The 21,035-nt window shown below is 41.5% G+C and overlaps 1 protein-coding gene across 2 annotated transcripts in view; it reads right to left on the reverse strand.

Moving 5' to 3' along the window:
- Positions 1 to 16,715, reverse strand: part of Arhgef6 (Rac/Cdc42 guanine nucleotide exchange factor 6) — a 129,283-nt gene extending 112,568 nt beyond the window's left edge. For both annotated transcript variants that reach the window (XM_090326543.1, XM_090326542.1), the window contains exon 1: positions 16,637 to 16,715. The gene's annotated coding sequence lies outside the window, so the exon portion shown is untranslated. The remainder of the gene's footprint in view (positions 1 to 16,636) is intronic.
- Between the last annotated feature and the right edge of the window lie 4,320 nt (positions 16,716 to 21,035).

A 21,035-nucleotide genomic window follows, 5' to 3' on the forward strand; every position in this document is an offset into this window, starting at 1 on the left:
CTTGAACTCTGGGCCTGGGCCTTGTCTCTGAGTTCTTCAGCTCAAGGCTACCGCCACACCCCTTGAGCCATAGCCCCACTTCCAATTTTCTGGTGGTTAATTGGAGATAAGAGTCTCACGGACTTTAGTGCCTGGGCTGGCTTTGAACCACGATCCTCAGATCTCAGCCTCCTGAGTGGCTGGATTACTGGTGTGAGCCACCACGCCCAGCCATTTAATCTAATTCTCTATTTATATTTAGTTTGGGGGTAAATAACCAGATTACCCATAATGCTAACAGGCTGAGTTAAGTAAAAGCAATAAGGCTCTAATAAGTCATATAAGTCTTGGGGCAAGGAGAGGCTCTACCTTTTGAGCCCAGGATTCTAATTACTAAATCATTTATTTAATCACTGATTTAATAAGTATTTTCTGAGTACTTGATTATATGTCATACTCTATACTCAACACTAAAATTCTGAGGATGACCAAATTTGGTTCCTATCTTTGACAAATCCACAAACTAGCAGATAGAAATGTGGGCAGATAATCGGAGCAACTGTGAATATGCAGAATATCCTTCACGCAGAGGATTGTGGGGGAATGGACACAGCTGCCTGATCCACAAGGGAAGTTTATCTAGAAGGTCTGAGGCTAAAAGAAAGCTAGTATCTGTTTTGCTATTTAATGATTTTCAGTCAAATAGTCAGTATTTGAAGTAGATAGATTGCTAAAATTTAAAGCAGGGAAATGATTCTTAATTCTGGATGCACATCCCTATCACTATTAGAACTTTCAAAACATAATCATAAGTCTTAACAACTTTGGAAAACTGTCCAGGAGTACCTCCTACTGAATACATATGTGTATGGGTGTGTGTGTGTGTGTGTGTGTGTGTGTGTGTGTGTAATTACATTATAATCTAGCAGTTACCTCCTACTGAATATGTATATATATTATTATTACATCATAACCTAGTACTTTCCCTGCTGCACATAAATTTGCTATCACTGTGGATGTATGTTCTGTAAAAGACCCATAGGACATTTAAAGCAGCATTGTTAATAACAACCAAAACATGGAAAACAAAACCTGGAAACAATCAAGATGTCTGTCAGTGCATGACTAGAACACAGAATATGGCATATCCATACAATAGAATGCTACTTGGCAATAAAAAAAGAACGAATTGAGCCAGGAGTTTGGCCTAGTGAAAAAGTGCTTGCCTAGCATGCATGAAGACCCTGGTTCGATTCCTTGGTACCACTACATAGAAAAGCCAGCAGTGGTGCTATGGCTCAAATGGTAGAGCACTAGCTTTGAAGAAAGCCCAAGAATAGTTCTCAGGCCCTGAGATCAAGCCCAGGACTGAAAAAAAAAAGAATGAACTATTAATACCTGCAATGGCATGGATAACTAATCCAAATATAATGCTGAGAGAAAGAAACCTCATAAAATAAACTACATATAATTCCACTCTCAAAAATGATCAAAACAGAAAAAAATTCACTTTCGAAGTCACATTGGCAGAGTTCCTATTAAGGGGTAGTGAATGGGAAGAGACACAGGATGGTTTTGGATGCTGCTACTGTTGTTTCTTCATCTGTGTACGGGTTACATGGGTAAATTCAATTTATGAAGTCTCATCAAACTTACTATTCATGCAATTTCCTAAATACAAATTACAAATCTAGAAAAAATATATATATATATATCCATGACTAGGCCTCACTGAAAACAACTAAGCCTGAATCTCTGGATAATGAGATTCCTTGATAACTGTGTTTTTTTTTAAACACTCCAGTAACACCAGAAATTTATACCTGTAATCTTAGCTACTCAGAAAACACACCTGGAGGAACATATATCAAAGCAAGCGTAGGAATAAAAAAAGTCACAGGACTCAGTCTACCATTAACCAGGAAAAAGCATGACTGGAAGCATGGCTCAAGTGGTAAAACACTGTGGGAAAATAGCTGTGACCAAGAAAGCTAGACAAGAGTCTGAGGTCCTGAGTTCAATCCCAGAACCAAAAGGTACTACCTTTGCAGACTGTAATATTCAGTTATGTTGAAAAATCAATACACTAGGTTCAGCAATAGCTTCTGGCAAGCAGGAATCTGGCCTTTGACAAAGGAGATCCATTTTCTGGAGTGAAGGGCATTCTTGATTACAGTGTAATCACTGGCCATATGAAGCACTCATCAGGATCAGCCCTAGACCTCAGTTCCTCACTATGATTATGGTGAAGATGAAAGAAAGTACGTTGACCATGCACTGGTGCCTGTAATCATAGTTACTCAGGAGGCTGATATCTGAGGATCACAGTTCAAAGCCAGTCAGAGCAAAAAAGTTCGAGACACTCTTATCTCCAATTCATCACCAGAAAACTGGAAGTGGCACTGTGCATCAAGTGCTAAAGCAGTTGCCTTGAACTGAAGAGCTCAGGGACAGCATCCAGGCCCAGAGTTCAAGCCCCACAACCAACAACAAAAAAGTAGTGGAGTTAAAGCACCTAGTACAGTACCTGAAACATATTAAGTAAGGGAGAAACTGTAGCTACTCAACCCCTCCTCCTTTACATGTAGGTTCCTAAGCCCAATGACCAACAAACATGCCATGGTAAATGAACAAAATCCATGCTCCATGATTTCTCCTCCTGAATGAATGAATGAATGAATGAATGAATGTTTAAAGACTGAAGTTTATGTCACACTGAAACTAATGATGTCAAGTAAATATCTGAAATGTCTGGGCCTTGGCTGCTATTCCTGAGTGGGATTAGTGAAGAGGCAGATAGTGGTAAATGCAAACCACAGATGCTATGGGAAAGCTTTGCTATTGTTCTTGCCCCTCACAACAGCACTAACCTTGTACAAGCAAAGACAAGATGAAAATGGGAGTTGACAAAATGAATTCCAAACGAGTTAATAGCTCCGAAGATCTAGTGGCTGGAAAATGTACCAGATGAAATACTTTTGAACACAATTGCCACGTTTTAGAGAAAACAACAAGTCCCAAAAATCTGGGCTGAACGGAAGAAATCCAGGTTGAGCGACTGGACTCTACTACTGGTCAGCTTTACAAACTTGAGTTAACTCCAGAAGGCTTTCAAAAACCTAAGCACCAAAGAAATGCAAGTTGAGAATACAAGCTGGAAATTGACTTTGGCCAAAACTCCAACCATCTCCCTGAGCATGGAGACTGCACAGAAAGTGACACAGACACTCTTTTGTTTTAACTGCTTAGAGCATACCCTGAGACTACACAGCCCGAAGCTGGCTTATGTAAGAAGGAACTGCAGCATGGCCTGGCATGTACCACAATACATAATGCTGAAGAGAAATCCTTGGGAATACCTCCACTGAAGTCCAAGCCAATGATGTCATTGGAGATCCTCTTACCATAGCCAATGTCAAAATTAAGACAGGAAGTTCAAGGGCAAACTCATTTTCCAGGCAAATGTAAGTTAGAAAAGGCACTTCTGACCTTACAATCTCACCTTTAAATAGTATTAATAGTTTACAGACCACTAAGTGAAAGCAGTCTATTCTATGAGGTTCTTTTTTTGTTAATATGAGCTTTGTACTGATCAAATGATATGCATTCTTTGCATTGAAAAAATAAATTCCTTGATTATATTTTTATTCCAATGACTTATTAAGGGGAAAAATCATATAAATCACCTTTACATCCCCAAACAGCAGAAATAAAAATAGAAAGAATTTTAAGAGCCAAATAAACTTTAGGGTTCTCTATTGTAAAGCTAAGAAACAAAATAGCTAGAATACCTGTTGGGTTCCTAAATGACTGCAAAATGAAAAGTACACATTAACTAGAACACTTTGGAACACTGAAAAAGTACAGTTCTTTTCCATCCACAAACCATCTCTGCGACAGACCTGGGTAAAACATCCCCAAATGCGTGAATGTCTGGGCTTGGACGGGCATCCTTTTGGTTTTAGAAATAGTGCCATTAAGTCTTGCTCTGGTTCAGGAAATCAGCATCTGGTCTGATGCAAACCTTGAAGCCGGAACTGGACAACTCACCCCTAAGTTTGGCATGTCGTAGCTTTGCATCCTCGGCCCCTTAACACCCCCCCCCCACCAGCTCCCAGGAGCTCAAGGAACCAGAGAGGCCCTACAGAGAATGGACCCCATGGCTGGGTCTGCGAATCACTGCAATGAGGAGGCAGGACAGCTCTCGGGGGGGGGGGGGGGGCTTCTGGCACCCAGTCCCAGGCTCCCGTTTCCCCTGACCCCAAGTCCCCAGACAGGTCACCTGGCTCAGCTGCTACCCTCCTGTCTGTCCTCCGCTGCTTGCTCCCTCCAGCCGGCCGCCGCTGCCACCAGCTCCTGGAAGAAGCGGCTCGCCCTTCGGTGTCACAGGGTCCGAGCGGAAAGGTTAGCCTGTGCCAAGGCTGCAGGAGCTGATCTCCCCTCCGAGCCAGAGCTGGGACCCTTTCCCTACGCACAGCCGCCACCAGAGCGAAACTGGAGAGCTGAGCTTGGCTCGCCCCAGCGGGGAGGGGCGGCTGCAACTTTGCTCCTGGACGCAAGCGAAGAGGGGGCGCCCGTCTCCAAACTCTGCACAGCGCCTGGCCGCGCCAGCAACCTCTCCAGTCCAGGGAATCGCTTTTTGTTGTTGTTGTTTTTTTTATTTAAGAGAGATTCTTGCTCTCAAGTTCTTTCTGCTGAAGCTGATCAAGCAGAGGGTGAAGGAACCACAGAATCCAATCTGGGGGTGCGGGGAGCCAAGTGAGGGCACTCAAGGCGACTAATGGAGGGGAGTCGCTCCCCACAGAGCCTGTCCCTGAGGCTCCTCCCGACCCCTCTCAGCTGTCTGCTCTGACCTCCTCCAGCTTCGAGGCACTGCCTGGGAGAGAGAAGGGCCTGGAGGGACCCAGCCAACAGTGAGGAAGCAGTGACCCGGACCTGGATCGCAGAAGTAGGAACTGGAAGTGACAGTGGCGCAGGGCAAAGCAACAGAAGCAGCAGCAGCAGCAGAAGCGACAGCCCAGGGTATCCGTGGCAGCAGCAAAAGCTGCGGTGGAGAGACGGCAGCCCCACTGCGCATGTGGCTGCCGCCCAGTTCAGTCCCATGTCCAGGGCTATGGGCACCTGGCCTGCCAAAGCCTCAGGCGCAAAACCCAGACACGCACACTAGCTGATCCCGGTGGTGGCCAATTTCCTCTTCCTCCATTCGTGTGCAAGCTGCCTAATGGGGAGGTGACACCTAAGCAGAAAGTCACTCCATAGCCCTTCACATGGCTCTCTTTCCCTTCCTGGGTTCTCTCACAATAGGCTCCCAAATGAAATATTCTGTCAGACAATAAAAAGCATCCTAAGAAATGAGGGATATTTGTCACCTGCTATGAAGTCAAGTGTTTACAGAAATATAATGCAGTCAGTAAAAGACTGGTGGCCAGAGTCATGATAACATTTAATTAGCTCCTGGAAATTCCATTAGGGGTGTGGGATTTACTCAACAAGAAGAAAATAACTTATCAAAATCCTCTTTAGTCTACTCACTAGTCAAATTGAGCAGCTAAATATGCAAAGCTTTAGCCAGCAGAAACTAATGGAAATAGGCCAATCAAGAGCACTGTAGAGACCATTAGACATTTCACAATCCCTACTCTAGGCTTGTCATTTTACAGATGAGTTGACTGAGGCCTAGAGTTGACGACTATGATTTCACACTAATGGCAGCTATTGGGCTTGATGGGAGTCTACTGAAACTGTTGGTCACCTGGCCTGTGTACCTGGCCTCCAAGGAGGCCAGCTCTCTAAGAACGGGAATTGGCTAGGAGAGTAAGTTACACTTGACTCATGATTATCAGCAGAGCTGTCTTACTTCCAGAATGCCTCCCTGCTAAGCAGCCCCTGGGAAATGGCAAATCATCTGTCCCAGAGGACTCAATTTAGGGAGTGCACCCATGCTGTTCCTGTGACAAGGCAGATGGAGTGACTCAGGGAGACAGGAGGGAGTGAGGGGGTGGGGGCACAGAAAAAATATCCCATACTGCTACCAGCTGGTATTGGAAGGAAGGAAAGAAGGAAGAAGACGAAGAGAGACAGACAGACACAGGGGAATCTTATATGTTGAATCTCAGATTCATTCAATAGACCTTTCATGAACAAAACATCTTTTTACAAAGTTACCTAGGCCCAGAAGCAGCATAGGAGATGGTAAAATGCTCCTGACAATGGGAAGGCAGTACTAACTGCAAAGTGGAAGAAAACCCCAAGGACTAGAACTGACCCAGACCCAGTCAGGTGGCTGCTGCCAAAACATAGCAGGCAGAAATGTACATCACCAGATATAACCAATAAATGAGAACTGCATGGGCCCCCTATTTCCACTAAATCGAAAGGCAACACACACCAAGGAAAACTATAGCTGTACTAGAAAGACTTCCTGGTCACATTAATACTACTACCTAGAAATAAGGGCAGCTCCATAAAAAACTTCTAGGAAGTTGTTGCTTGAGGACAGAACATTTTCCCTACTTCTCCATTCTGTAAGAAAACAGGAATGATATGAAGAGTTGACAAACTAGAAATAGGTTATAAAGGAGAGGACATCCAAATTCATTCGAAATCATGACATGTAAGACAAAACATACAAAAGAGTACCATTTAATATTTAGTAAACATTAAACATAATAATATTGCCAAAGGCCTAAGAAAGAAGTCATTTTCTACACTACTAATGGGATTGAAACTCAGAATACCATTTTTGTAGGGGAATTTGACATTATCTATCAAAATTCGACACAATAGAGGGGTGGGGGTGGGGGGAGGGAAATAGGGACCAAAACATGAGAAAGGGTATCAATGTTTGTGAAGTAATGTACCTTCTATCTAGGGAAAATAATGTAACCCTTCTATTAATTACAATAAGAAAAGAAAAAAAGAATAAAAAAAGTAAATGTACTCATTACCTTACTTATATAACTGTAACTGCCTCTTCAATGGCCTTTACAATAAAATAAATAAAATCATTTCTATTTTTTAATTAAAAAATTTAACACAATAATTCCATTTCTACAACAAAAGAAGATTCAAAAATAAAAGCAAGAAAAAGAACATGAGAAAATTCAATGGGATGTTGACGAGGACAAAATCAGATCAGAAGCTGGATGCCATGGCTCACGCCTGTAATCCTAGTTACTCAGGAAGCTGACATCTGAGGATCAAGGTTCAAAGCCAGCCCCAGAACAAAAGAACCTAAGACTCTTATCTCCAATTAACCTCTAAAAAACGGGAAGACCTGGGTTCGATTCCTCGGTACCACATACATACAAAAAAGCCGGAAGTGGTGCTGAGGCTCAAGTGGTAGAGCTCTAGCCTTGAGAAAGCCCAAGGACAGTGCTCAGGCCCTGAGCTCAAGCCCAGGACTGGCAAAAAAAAAGTCAGTAGCCTTCATGTACACCAACAATACACAAACAGAAGACCAAATCAAGAAAATGATCCCATTTGCAATAGTCCCCAAAAGAATAAAATACTTAGGAATTAACTAAAGATGTAAAGGAATTATTTAATGAGAACTATAAAAGCCTAATAAAAGAAATTAAAGAGGATACCAGGAAATGGAAAGACATCCCAAGCTAATGGGTAGGGAAAATCAATATACTGAAAATGGCCATACTGCCAAAATTGATATACAAATTCAATGCAATCCCCATCAAAATCCCAAAGACATTCTTACTAAAATAGAAGATATAATCCAAAGGTTCATATGGAACAAGAAAAGACCTAGAATAGCCAAAACAATTCTAGACAAAAAGAGCAATGCAGGTGGTATTACAATACCAGACTTCAAACTCTACTATAAATCCATAATAACAAAAACAGCATAGTACTGGCAAAAAAACAGACCAGAAGACCAGTGGAACAGAACAGAAGATCGAGAAATAAAACCATACACCTATAGTCAACTTGTATTTGACAAAGGAGTCAAAGATACACAGTGGAAAAAACACAGCCTATTCAATTGTTGGTGCTGGGAAAACTGGGCAGCCACATGCAGAAAACTAAAAATTGACCCTAGCCTTTCGCCATGCACAAGCATTAATTCAAAATGGATCAAAGACATCAATATCAGACCGGAAACTTTGAAACTGCTACAGGATAGAGTTGGAGAGACACTGGAACTCATAGGCACAGGCAAAAACTTCCTGAACAGAATTCCAGGGTCACAACAGATTGGAGAGAGACTCAATAAATGGGACTATTTAAAAATAGAAAGTTTCTGCACAGATAAAAGCATAGCTACTAAAGTAGAAAGACAGGCAACCAACTGGGAAAAGATATTTACCAATAATACATCAGACAGATGCTTAATATCCAGTATCTACAGGGAACTCAAGAAACTAATCTCCCCCAAACCCAACAAACCAATCACTAAATGGGCAAGGGAATTAAAGAGAGACTTATCAAAAAAAGAGATTAAAATGCCAGAAAAGCATAGGAGAAAATGCTCATCATCCATGGTCATAAAGGAAATGCAAATAAAAACAACCCTAAGATACCACCTTACCCCAACAAGAATGGCCAAGATTTTGAACTCAGACAATGACAGATGCTGGTGGGGTTGTGGAGAAAAAGGAACCCTACTGCATTGTTGGTGGGATTGTAAGCAAGTTCAGCCATTCTGGAAAGTAGTGTGGAGGTTTCTTAAAGAACTGAAAATAGACCTTACCTACGATTCTGCCATACAACTCCTGGGCATCTATCCTGAACAGCATGACCCAGGATATGATAAGGACACCTGCTCAGCTATGTTCATTTTTGCACTATTCACAATAGCCAGGCGATGGAAACAATCCAGATGCCCTACTGCAGATGAATGGATACAGAGAATGTGATATATATATATATATATATATACAATGGAATTCTACATAGCCAACAGACAAAACAAAATAATGGCATTTGCAGGGAAGAGGATGAATCTAGAGTGAATCATGTTGAGTGAGACAAGTCAAGACCAAAGGAACAAAAGGTGCATGGTATCCTTAATATGTGACTATTAGATCCAAAGAGTACAAGAGCGAGGACACAATATTTGCATACCCAATGCTTTGGACATGGTATTAAAAATATAAACACAGCTACATAGAAATAAAAATATATGACTCTATAGACATAATGTTTTATTACATAGATTAATATGTATCTATGACATACAAACCCTCAGCCTAATTTTAATTATGATCTAAAATCTAACAGCCAGTGATTGTATATAGAGATTCCCTTCCTGAATACTTGTTTGTTAAATACGTCATTTCAAATATGATATAAAAATCAATGTTAATCATTTCTTTAATAAAAAGAAAAAAGAATAATAGCAAATGTGCATAATTTGTTATGCATAGATATATGCACATATTAGATATGTGTGCATGTGCATGTGGGTGTGTCTGTGTGTGTGTGTGTCTGTGTCTGTGTGAGTGAGTTGTAATCTGAGTGTAGCTGTGTGACTGGAGGATTGGGGGAAAAAGAAACAGAATGATGGAAGGTGAATAATATCAAATTACACTGTGTCTATATGAAGATAGCATAAAGAGACCCATTGAAGTTATTGAACAATATGGGGTTAAGGAGGATGGGTAGAGAGAAGTTAATTCATTTGTACAATTAATATATACTGAAATGTGAAAAAATAAATGATAGTAAAGTATAAAAACCTCTGCTGGGGGCCAGAAGTTTGGCCTAGCATGCACAAAGACCCAAGTTTGATTCCTCCACACTACATACATAGAAAAAAGCTATAAGTGGTGCTATAGCTCAAGTGGTAAGAGCTCTAGCCTTGAGAAAGTCCAAGGACAGTGCTCAGGCCCTGAGCTGAAGCCCAGGACTGGGGTCTGGGGTAGATGCCAGAAAAGAGCAACAGAGAAGGTAAAGAAGGGTAAATATGGGAAAAACACTTTACAAGTATATATGAAAATAGAATAATGAAACTTGCTAAAATTGTTTTTTTTTAAGAAGAAAAAAAGGGAGATTGTGAAGGGGTTGCGTGATTAGAATGCATTGGGTATATGGACAGAAGTGGACAATAAAACCTCCTTGAACAACCAACATATATTAATAATTTTAATCAATTGTATTTTGTACCATGGAAAGGAAAAATAAAAAATTAAGAAAATAATTTTGGGGCCAGGAGCTTCGCATAGTGGTAGAATGCTTGCCTAGCATGCACAAAGACCCGGGTTTGATTCCTCAGCACCACATATACAGAAAAAAAACCTGAAGTAGTACTGTGGCTCAAGTTATAGAGCACTAGCCTTGAGGAAAGATCAAGAACAGTGCTCAGGCCCTGAGTTCAAGCCCCAGGACTGGCCAAAAAAATACTACAGAACGTGGCTGAATGAAACTAAAGAAAACCTAAATAAAGGGAAAGACATTCAATATTTGTAGAGTCAAAGATCCAATGAAATTAAGATGGCTATGTTCTCCTACTGATTGAATACAATCCCTGTTAAGATTTCCGCTTACCTGGCTTTTTTTGTCAGTCGTGGGACTTGAACTCTGGGCTTGGGCATTGTCCCTGAACTCTTCAGCTCAAAGCTACCACCCTACCTTGGCCTGAGGAGTTTCCCCAGGACTGGCAAAAAGAAAAAGAAAAAGAAAAAGGAAAGAACAAAAAACAGATGAGGCTGGGAATGTGGCTTAGAGGTAGAGTGTTTGCCTAGCATGCATGAAGCCCTGGATTCCATTCCTCAGTACCACGTACACAGAAAAAGCCAGAAGTGGCACTGTGGCTCAAATGGTAAAGTACTAGCCTTCAGCAAATGAAGCTCAGGGGCAGTGCCCAGGCCCTGAGTTTAAGAACCAGGACTGGTGAAAACAAAAAAAAAAAGGAAAGAAAGAAAGAAAGAAAAGAAGGAAGAAAAGAAAACAGGAGTAAGCCTTCACTACATTTAATTAGGAAAGGGGTTATTAGATAATACCAAAAGTATAAGCAACGAAACAAAAAATAGTTGAATGTGACTTCATCAAAATTGAAAAACTTGGGTAAAGCACTGGTATTCGTGCCTATAATACTAGCTACTAAGTAAGTTGAAATCTAAGGGTCACAGTTCAAAATCACCCTAGGCACAAATGTCTCCCTTGAGACTCTTATCTACAGCTAATCAATTAAAAAAAAAACAGAAAACAGAAGCAGATCTGTGGTTCAAGTAATAGAGCACCAGACTTGAGCAGATAAAGGTAAGGGGCAGTGCCCAGGCTCTGAGTTCAAGCCTTAGTACCAGCACACACACACACACACACACACACACACACCACCACCACCACCACCACCACCAACAACAACAACAACAACAACAACTTGTATTTCAAAAGATAAAGATAGGGCTGAGAATGTAGCTTAGCAGTAGAGTGCTTACCTAGCATGCATGAAGCCCTGGGTTTGATTCCTTAGTACTACCACATAAACGGACAAGCCAGAAGTAGCATTGTGGCTCAAATAGTAGTGCTGGCCTTTAACAAAAGAAGCTCAGGGACAGTACCAAGACTATGAGTTCAAGCCTCAGGACTGGCACAAAAAAAGAAAGAAAGAAAAGAGAAAAGAAAGAGAGAGAGAGACAAAGTAGAGAAGTATTTTAAAGATCAGTTATTTCAACTGACTTCCCTTGTCTGTTACTATCTATGTGAACTCTGGAGTCCCATTTCAGCCATAGCCCACACACAGATGGAGCTCATTTGGAAAAGGCCAAAGGCCACTCAGTGGGTGGAAAATTTTAGTGTGTTCAAGTCCCACAGTGCAACCTTTAATTTGTCAGTATGGTTCTTTATCTGTGACTCAGTTCTGTGTTTCCAAAGAGATCATTTTAACCTGGTAATCTTTTTTTGTATGTGGTACTGGGATTTGAACTTCATACTTGCTAGGAAACTTGCTCTACTACTTGAACCATGACCCCAGCCTCAAGCTGGCAGTTTTTCTTAGACATCTAATCTTGTGGTCTGTGTTGTAGAGAGTCCATCTGTTTTTCTTGCTTTTCATATATTTAAGGGAGTTTATTTGTTTTGTTTTGTGTGTATATTTTTTTGTTTTTGTTTTTGATTTTGTTTTTGCCAGTCCTGGGCTTGAACTCAGGGCATGGACACTGCCTTGGATACATTTTGCTCAAGGCTAGTACTCTGCAACTTGAGCCATGGCCCCACTTCTGGCTTTTTTCTGTGAATGTGTAACCAAGGGCTTCATGCATGTTAGGCAAGCACTACCACTAGGCTACACTCCCAGCCCATTTTTGTGTGCTTTTTTATGTTGGCTGTGGGGCTTGAAGTTTGGGCCCTGGCACTGCCCCTGAGCTCTTCTGCTCAGTACTAGTACTCTACCACTTAAGCCACAGCACCACTTCCAGTTGTCTGGTAGTTAATTGGAGGTAAGAGTTTCTCAGACTTTCCTGCCTGGGCTGGCTTTGAATTGCAATCCTCAGATCTCAGCCTCCTGAGTAGCTAGAATTACAGGCGTGAGCCACTGGCACCTGGCTTCGTACATTTAGAGTTTGATAGAGTCAACAGGAGTGCAATCGGTATGTCCTATGCAGGGCACTAAGCTAGGCACTTTGGGCTGAAGCATACACTCTCAGGAAAGGTTCCAACACTCTCTTGTACTTAGCTCTGTTTCCTACCTACCTGGAAACCTGACACTGCCTATTCAACACACCTGCCTACTCGGAGTTTCCCAGTTCACTTTTCAGCTACAGACCTTAATGAGCTCTCATTCAGGGTTCTGGGTACTATATATTCCTTACAGGCATAGTTTTTTGAACAGTAGTACAAAGAAGGCTTAGTAATCATGTACCAGTAATCAGCTAGTGTACATATTTATATACCGTGATTTATTAAGTGCTTTAGATGCATCCTTTAATTTGATCCTTAAAATAACTCCCGGTGGCTCACGCCTGTAATCCTAGCTACTCAGGAGGCTGAGATTTGAGGATCCCAGGTCAAAGCCACCCTGGGCACTAAAGACCTTGAGTCTCTTATCTCCAATTAACCACTAGAAAATGGGAAGTGTGGCTGTGGCCCAAGGGGTAGGGCAGTAGTCTTGAGCTGAAGATCTCAGGGACAACACCCAGGCTCAGAGTTCAAGTCCCACAACCAGAAAAAATAATACCCCCCATCCCCGCAGTAGATGTTATGTCTCCTTTATCCAGATGTGGAAACAGTATCATACACATGCCAAGTAACTATTACAGTCACACAGTCTGTAAATGACCAAGCTACAACTCTATCTCACATCTATCAATCTAAAGAAGTCATGTGTGTAAACACAGTACCACATACTGCCTTACTCCAACGTTCTTATCATGTTTGGTCGACCCAAATTAGGAGGGGGGGGGAGGGAGAGAGAGAGAGAGAGAGAGAGAGAGAGAGAGAGAGAGAGAGAGAGAGAGAGAGAGAGAGAGAGAGAGAGAGAGAGAGAGAGAGGAGAGGGAGGGAGGGAGGGAGGGAGGGAGGGAGGGAGGGAGGGAGGGAAGGAGGGAAGGAGGGAGGGAGAGGGGAGGGAGAGGGGAGGGAGAGAGGAGGGAGAGGGGAGGGAGAGAGGAGGGAGAGGGAGAGTCAGAGACAGAAAGAGGGATAGGGACACAGAAAGATAAAAATATGCTCAGTGCATATTTTTGTGGGTCATGGGGCTTGAACTCGACCTGGGTGCTGTCCCTGAGCTCTTCAGTTCAAGGCTACCACCCTACCCCTGGGCCTGGGCGTTGTCCTTGAGCTTTGTTAGCTTAAGGCTATCAGCCTACCCTTGAGCAAAGCCCCATTTCTCATTTTCTAGGGGTTAATTGGAGATAAGAGTGTCAGGTCCTTTTGTGCGGCTGATTTTGAACCTTGATCCTCTCAGATCTCAGCCTCCTAAGTAGCTAGGATGACAGGCGGGAGCCACTGTGCCCGGCTCAGTGCATATTTTTAAGAATGAAAATCATGATACACTTTTCAGTAAGATTCCTATCCAAAGTGGATGAAAACATTTTTAGTAAAATTTCTACCCAAAGTGGATGAAAACATTTTCAGCATTTGTGCTTAAATGAGTAAGCTTTAATTATCAGAAAAATCCTCAACGATACCAGCCCCCAGATGCTACTTCTGTTTCATCTAGTATTCTTAGCACTGTAAAGTTCAGTGTACCTTCTGCAAGATTCCAAACACAGAAATCACTTGAAACTTCATTATGTTTTTATTTGAATTCTTTAAAAAGAAAAGACTAAATATGTTTCATAATAGACATCATTCTCTATGTGATATAAAATAATTTGAAGGGGCCGGGAGTTTGGCTTAGTGTTAGAATGCTTGCCTAGCATACATGAAGACCCAGGTTCAAGTCCTTGGTTCCACATGCATAGAAATTGGATAGGGAAGGGGGGAAAACAAGATGAGGGGTGGGGGTGGGGGGAGGGAAATGGGGACCAAGACATGTGAAAGGGTATCAGTGTATGGGAATTAATGCACCATCTATCTGGCAAATATCATGTAACCCTTCTATTAATTACAATAAAAAATATGAAAAAAAAGCTGGAAGTGGTGCTGTGGCTCTAGTGGCAGACCACTAGCCTTGAGAAAAAAAAAAGCCCAAGGACAGTGCTCAGGCTCTAATTTCAAGCCCCAGGACTGGCAAAAAAAATAGTTTGAAGCCACATCCACTCCCAAAGACTGAGAAATATATAGAGATTCAGAGAGACAGAGCACTCTCAGATTGGACAACAAGGAAGGCTAGAATAAGATATTCTGAGACAGGTATAGCTTGATACTAGGGCTAACTAGGAAAAACTGGGAAGGAAGGCAATTTTATCAGGGGTAAAGAAACTATGGCTACTGGTAGAAGTAATAAATAACTACAATTAGAAGAACACTTTGTATGTTATAAACACTCTTGTGAGGACTTAAAAATGGGAGAATTCATGCCAGGAGGCTGTTCAGGAGGCTGAAATCTGAGACTCCTGGAAAAAGCCAGCTTGAGCAAGAAAATCAGTGAGACACTTACCAAATAAGCCACCAGAAAACCAGAAGTATAGGGACAGAAAAATTAGGCGAGAACAAAGGGGTGACATTGTCCAAAAAGAAATTTACTCATTACGTGACTTACAAAATGGTAACATCTCCTTTATAATAGCAATTTTAAAATGCTTATTTTTTTTAATCCAGAAGGAGCCAGGTACTAACGGCTCATTCCTATAATCCTAGTTACATAGAAGGCTGAGATCTGAGAATTGCGGTTCAAAGTCAGCCTAGGCAACAAAGTCCCTGAGACTCTTTTTTTTTTTGGCAGTCCTGGGCTTGAGCTCAGGGTGTGAGCACTGTCCTTGGACTTTCTCAAGGCTAGAGCTCTACCACTTGACCTCAGCACCACTTCCAGCTTTTTTTTTCTATATATGTGGTACCAAGGAATCGAACCCGGGTCTTCATGCATGCTAGGCAAGCACTTTAACCACTAGGCCAAATTCCAGGCCCATCCCTGAGACTCTTATCTCCAATTAACCACCAGAAAACTGGAAGTGACACTGTGGCTCAAGTGGTAGAGTGCTAGCCTTAAGCTGAAGAGCTCAGGGACAGTGCCCAGGCCCAGAGTTCAAGCCCTGTAACAGACAAAAAAATCCAGAAGCCAAGCAAAAAGTAGCTCATATCTACAATCCTAGCTACTTAGTAGGCTGAGAACTGAGGATCACAGTTCAATGCTAGCCTAGGCAAAAAAGGTCATGAGACTCTTAGCTCCAATAAACTACTCCGAAAAAGCTTTAAGTGACCCTGTGGCTCAAGTAGTGGAATGCTAACCTTGAGCAAAAAAAAAAAGTCAGGGACAGTGCCCAGAGAGTGAGTTCAAGCATCAGCAATAGCCAGAAAAAAATAGATAAATAAAAGAGCATGTGAATTCCATGCATTAATCTTCTTTTACAGATGGGGAGATCAAGGTATAGAAGTGTATTTAAATAACATGCCTAACATCACGAAGCCACTCATGAGTGGAAACTGAGATTGAAACAAGAAATTTAAGGCTTGAATCCCTGCTCAAAATACTACTACTACTAGGATTACAGGTATAAGCCACCAATGCCAAGCCTTCTTTTAGTTTTCTAAGGCCTTTATTTAGAGGTGTTAATGGTAAAGAGTAACAAAAACCCTTTCCTCACGTCCCAACTCAGGGGTATCACAGTAAGCCTTTGTAGCAGCCAGTGGCCCATTTTGGGGTTCTCCTTATTAGGGAAGTATACTTACAAAAGATCTGTCACCTGAAGCCTGCTTTCAGGGCTTGGATGCTGTACTTAAAATGTGGTGGTGGGGGTGAACTCAGACCCTTGCCAGTTCAGCTTTTTTGCTCATAAGTGGTATTCTACCACTTGAGCCATACCTGTAGCCCGGCTTTTTGTGCTACTTAATTAAAGATGGAATCTTGCCTACTTTTCTGCCAGGGCTACCTTTGAACCTCAATTCTCTACATCCTAGCCTTTTGAATAATAAGATTATGGGCATGAGCCACAGGCACCTAGGTAAAAGACATTATGTTTGATTTTGATTGTGTTTTCCTTGGAACTGGTTTTTAGAAAAGACAGACACAAGCACCCACCACTGTGAACCGTTAATCTCAACTCTCATTTGTCCAGAGTTTAAGGAGAGCAAAAAAAGCAAGCCAATTGAGTAGGCTCACCTCCACTTGCAGAGAGACACATCCTTTGAGGAATTCATTGATGTTGCTGAGGCAGCTGGCTTCAGTTTGGGGCTCCAGACAGTACTAGAGAAACATAGTCAAATGTCACTTGGAGATGGTCATCCTATGTCAAAGCAAACTGTAAGTTACCATTTGCTCATAACTAGAGGGAAGCACGGTTAATCCAGGAAGAGAAATAACCACTAAAGGAAGTGATGTAACTGGCTAAACGGTTGGTTTTTGTTTCAAATGCCACCAAGCTATCATAAATGTTTTCTCATACCTTCAGCCAAGTGTGGTGCTAGCCAATTACAGAGAACTAGATACTATTTTTTAGCTTCATTCTCACTTTTAAGCAAGAAAGCAATATTTATTACCTTCCTCTCCCCTCCCCGTGATAATTTATTGATGATATTTTTTTTCATTTGGGCTGTTTGCGCCATTCGATCACTAATTTATCTGTTTCTCAAGTTTAAACATTATAAGTAAATCTAGTTCATCAATAAAAAAAAGTAGAAACCAATGCAAGAAGGCAAGAAGTGCTCGAATCACAGTCACATTTTGTAGTGTGTAAGAAAATAATAGTAGGACTGTTTTTAAGCTTACCTAAAGTACCCACTGTAGAAGTTATCCATTGTTGAGATGATGGGCTTACAATATCAATATTCGACTTTCTTTGAGACCAAGGTTAGTTTCATTTTGAATGCATGCTGCATTTAACACCTATATTTGATCTGTCTGGCTCTGTCTCTCAGTAAACCATGTGTGACATTTTGGATTCTTTCTTCTTGTTCCTAACTGGTTCCTTCCTCAATAGTTCAACTTTTTTTAAGACAAAAATGATATTATTAGGCAAACTGTTATACAGACTCATGTACACTTCAAGTTCCAAACATGTCTGTGACATGGAGAAATGTAACATGTATCTCCACAACCCAGCACACTTGTCATATGAGTACTTTCCGTTTCTCTGTTGCCAGTGGTTTAACAGTGGTATAAAATTGTAGTAGCATTCAGGGGTAGGGCAGTGACTAACATTTAATTTTTCTGATATTTTTGACCTACAAATACAGGAAGAAGGTCCAACGCTTAGAAAGAGAGTAAAGCAGACAATTTCCATTAGTTGGATAACAGAAAAACATCTTAAAGAGTTTCATTACTGCTGCTTTGCAATAAACAACCCCAAAGATTCTGCAAAATTAGCCTTACCTTTTCTACCAAGCCAGGCTGAAGTCTGTTGAGCAGTTTGCAAAGCACTACCCCATTTTTCAGTGAAGACATCAAGAACTCTTCCGGATCACAGATGGTCTTTTTGGGGGAATCCAAAACTCCCAAAGATATCAACCATGTCACGATTCGCTCTTCTGGATTCATTCCGGAGGCTAGTCTACTCTCTTAGGACAAACTATCTGGGGCAGTTGCAAGTACGAAGCCACATCCGTGATTGCATCTGCTCTTCTCTTCCTTTTTATGAGTTCTCTTCTGATACTTGCACAGCAAAGGCTTAAAAAAAAAACTTTTCTTGAACAACCGTAAGACCCACTCAGAATGAGGGCTTTTTTTAATCAAAGATGTAGACAGAGATAAAAACCGACATAAAACTCCAGGATAACATTGATTTTTATGTTCAAAGACTGAAAAATAAATTCATGAGGATTTAAAAAAAATAAAAAGGAACACACACACACACACACACACACACACACACACACACACACACACACACACACACCAAAGCACAGCCTCAGAAGTCCAAACAGTACAAGAAGCTATAAAGGAAGTGAGGAGGATGCTGAGGAGGAAGGAGAGAAAAGGAAGCCAGTGCTTATGGAAAACAGAGGTGGGCCAACACTTCAGGGGACCTTGGAAATGAGATAGTCATGGGTCAGTCTGGGAAAATGCTGTCAATACAGTCTAGCCCCAGTGATAATCTGGCTTCTGTTAGGAAAAACATGCCAATTGGCACTTGTTAGATCTAAGCTTCTCAGGAAACATGCTGGCAAAAGAAAGCTCGAAGACTTAGGGAGACTATGATAATTCCCCCAAGAAAAGGCCGGATGTCTTCAGACACAGAGATATGTATGTGTCACCATCCCTCCTTGCAAAACACATTGAGTCGCATGGTGACAATGTGCCAGGCAAATGAGATTGTGCCTGCTGTCAGCCATCATTGTGTAGAATCAGAAGCTAGGAGAACGGCATTTTAGTTTGCAGCCAAAAAGCTATGTTTAGGGAAATAGGCTAAGGATAACATCTGACATCCTGTTTACTTGCATTCTTTAGCAATTCTTTTTCTGGACCTGGTTCCACTACACAATCCAGCTGCAGTATCCTAAGCAAAGGCTCAGACACAGTCACATAAAGTGAATAAAATACACTCGAAACAGAATACTTGTGAACAAAAGAGTACTTGTCCTTTGTCTACACTACAAACTGGATGGTTTATGTTTCCCAACAAAAAACACTTTGCAATTAAAATGCTGCTTGGAAATAAAACTAGTCTATAACAAGAATTCTCTATTATTCTCAAACATTTTCTGCACCAGTTAAAATAGTCATACTATTGAGACATTTATAATAAGGCCAACTTCCATAATACTTCCTTATGTGGATAAATACATAGTGGTTTTATGGTTACCTATCCTGATATATGGAAGCCATCCAAACAGTCACAGCTCTTTGTTGCTAAGTGTCAGGACTTTTTTTTGTCATTCATTTTGAAAACTATTCATTTGCCCATTCTTAATTAGGTTAGTTATTCTTTTGGTGTACTTTTTAAAGTCATAAAGCTGAGAAAAAGAGAATGCATGGGGGAAGACTTCTGTACATGATGGAGGAGGGTTATTGATGGTCTCAGTGCCACCTCTTACCTTCTCCTCACTTGTCAGGACCTTTTTTTAAATATATATATTATTTATATATGTATTTATTTATTTATTTATTTATTTATTTGCCAGTCCTGGGCTTGAGCTCAGGGCCTGAGCCCTGTCCTTGGACTTTCTCAAGGCTAGAGCTCTACCACTTGAGCCTTAGCACCACTCCTGGCTTTTTTCTATGTACGTGGTTCCAAGGAATTGAACCCGGGTCTTCATGCATGCTAGGCAAGCACTCTACCACTCGGCTAAACTCCCGGCCTTGTCAATACCTTTTTAATACAGCTGCAGGCATCTACTACAAAACACTCAGCTCCTAGAATCTTACTAAACATTTTCAACACTATCCCATTTTGCTCTGTCATACCAACCTCTGACATTTTACTGATATTATTTATGGATCTATCTGTCCCATCACAGTAGAAGCTTCCTACAGCAAGCCTCTTGTCTGTCTTGGGCACCAAGCAGTGTCTGGTACGTACTGAACATGTTCAGAGGTAATAAATGAAAACAATGAATGTATTCAGATGATGTTCCTGATATAGATATTACCTGATCATAACAGTCACTTTTTGTTTGCTTGTTATTACGGCAGCCAAATAGACATTTCCCTTGCAAATGATTGTTATGACTTTGTCGAGATGAAATTGATACATAGTGAATGGCACACACTTAAAACGTATGAGTTCATTGATTTGTTTTGTTGTTGTTGTTGGCCAGTACTGGGGTTTGAACTCAGGCCCTCAAGTTTTTGCTTGACTTTTTCCATCTAAGGTTGGTGCTGTACCACTTGAGCCATACAACCACTTCCAGCTTTCTGACTGGAGATGAGTCTCACAGACATTTGTGCCTAGACTGGTTTCAAACTGTGATCCTTAGTTCTCAGTGTCCTATGTAGTCAGGATTACAGGCTTCACCGGCCCGTGCTTCCATTCATTCAATAGATTTTGATCAAACATACACTTTTTTTTGCCAGTCCTGGGCTTGAACTCAGGGCTTGGGTACTGTCGTTGGACTGTCTCAATTCTAGAACTCTATCACTTGAGCCACTGCACCACATCCAGCTTTTTCTACGTATGTGATACCAAGTAATCGAACCTGGGTCTTCATGCATGCTAGGCGAGCACTCAACCACTAGACCAAACTCCCAGCCTACACTTTTGATATAACACACATAATCTAGATAAACTGAAGGACAGTGCTCAGGCCCTGAGCTCAAGCCCAGGAATGGCCAAGAAAAAAAAGTCCATGAGACTTTTACCTTCAATAATCACCAGAAAACCAGAAGTGGTGCTTTGGGTCAAGTGGTAGAGTGCTAGTCTTGAGCTGAAGTGCTCAAGGGCAGCGCCAGGGCCCAAAGATCAAGCCCCACAACTAAGGAGAGAGAGGGGAGGAGGGGGAGGGGGAGAGAGAGAGAGCAAAGGATTCCAGGGTAATGCCAAGCATCTAATTGAAATGACTCAAAATGGACCTGGCTTGTGAAGCAAGTAAGGATGGATAGTAACTGATAACTAGGGAAATAAAGT

This window comes from Megascapheus bottae, chromosome X (assembly GCF_031878675.1).
Source record: "Megascapheus bottae isolate mThoBot1 chromosome X, mThoBot2.hap1, whole genome shotgun sequence".
In the NCBI taxonomy this organism is placed as follows: Eukaryota; Metazoa; Chordata; class Mammalia; order Rodentia; family Geomyidae; genus Megascapheus; species Megascapheus bottae.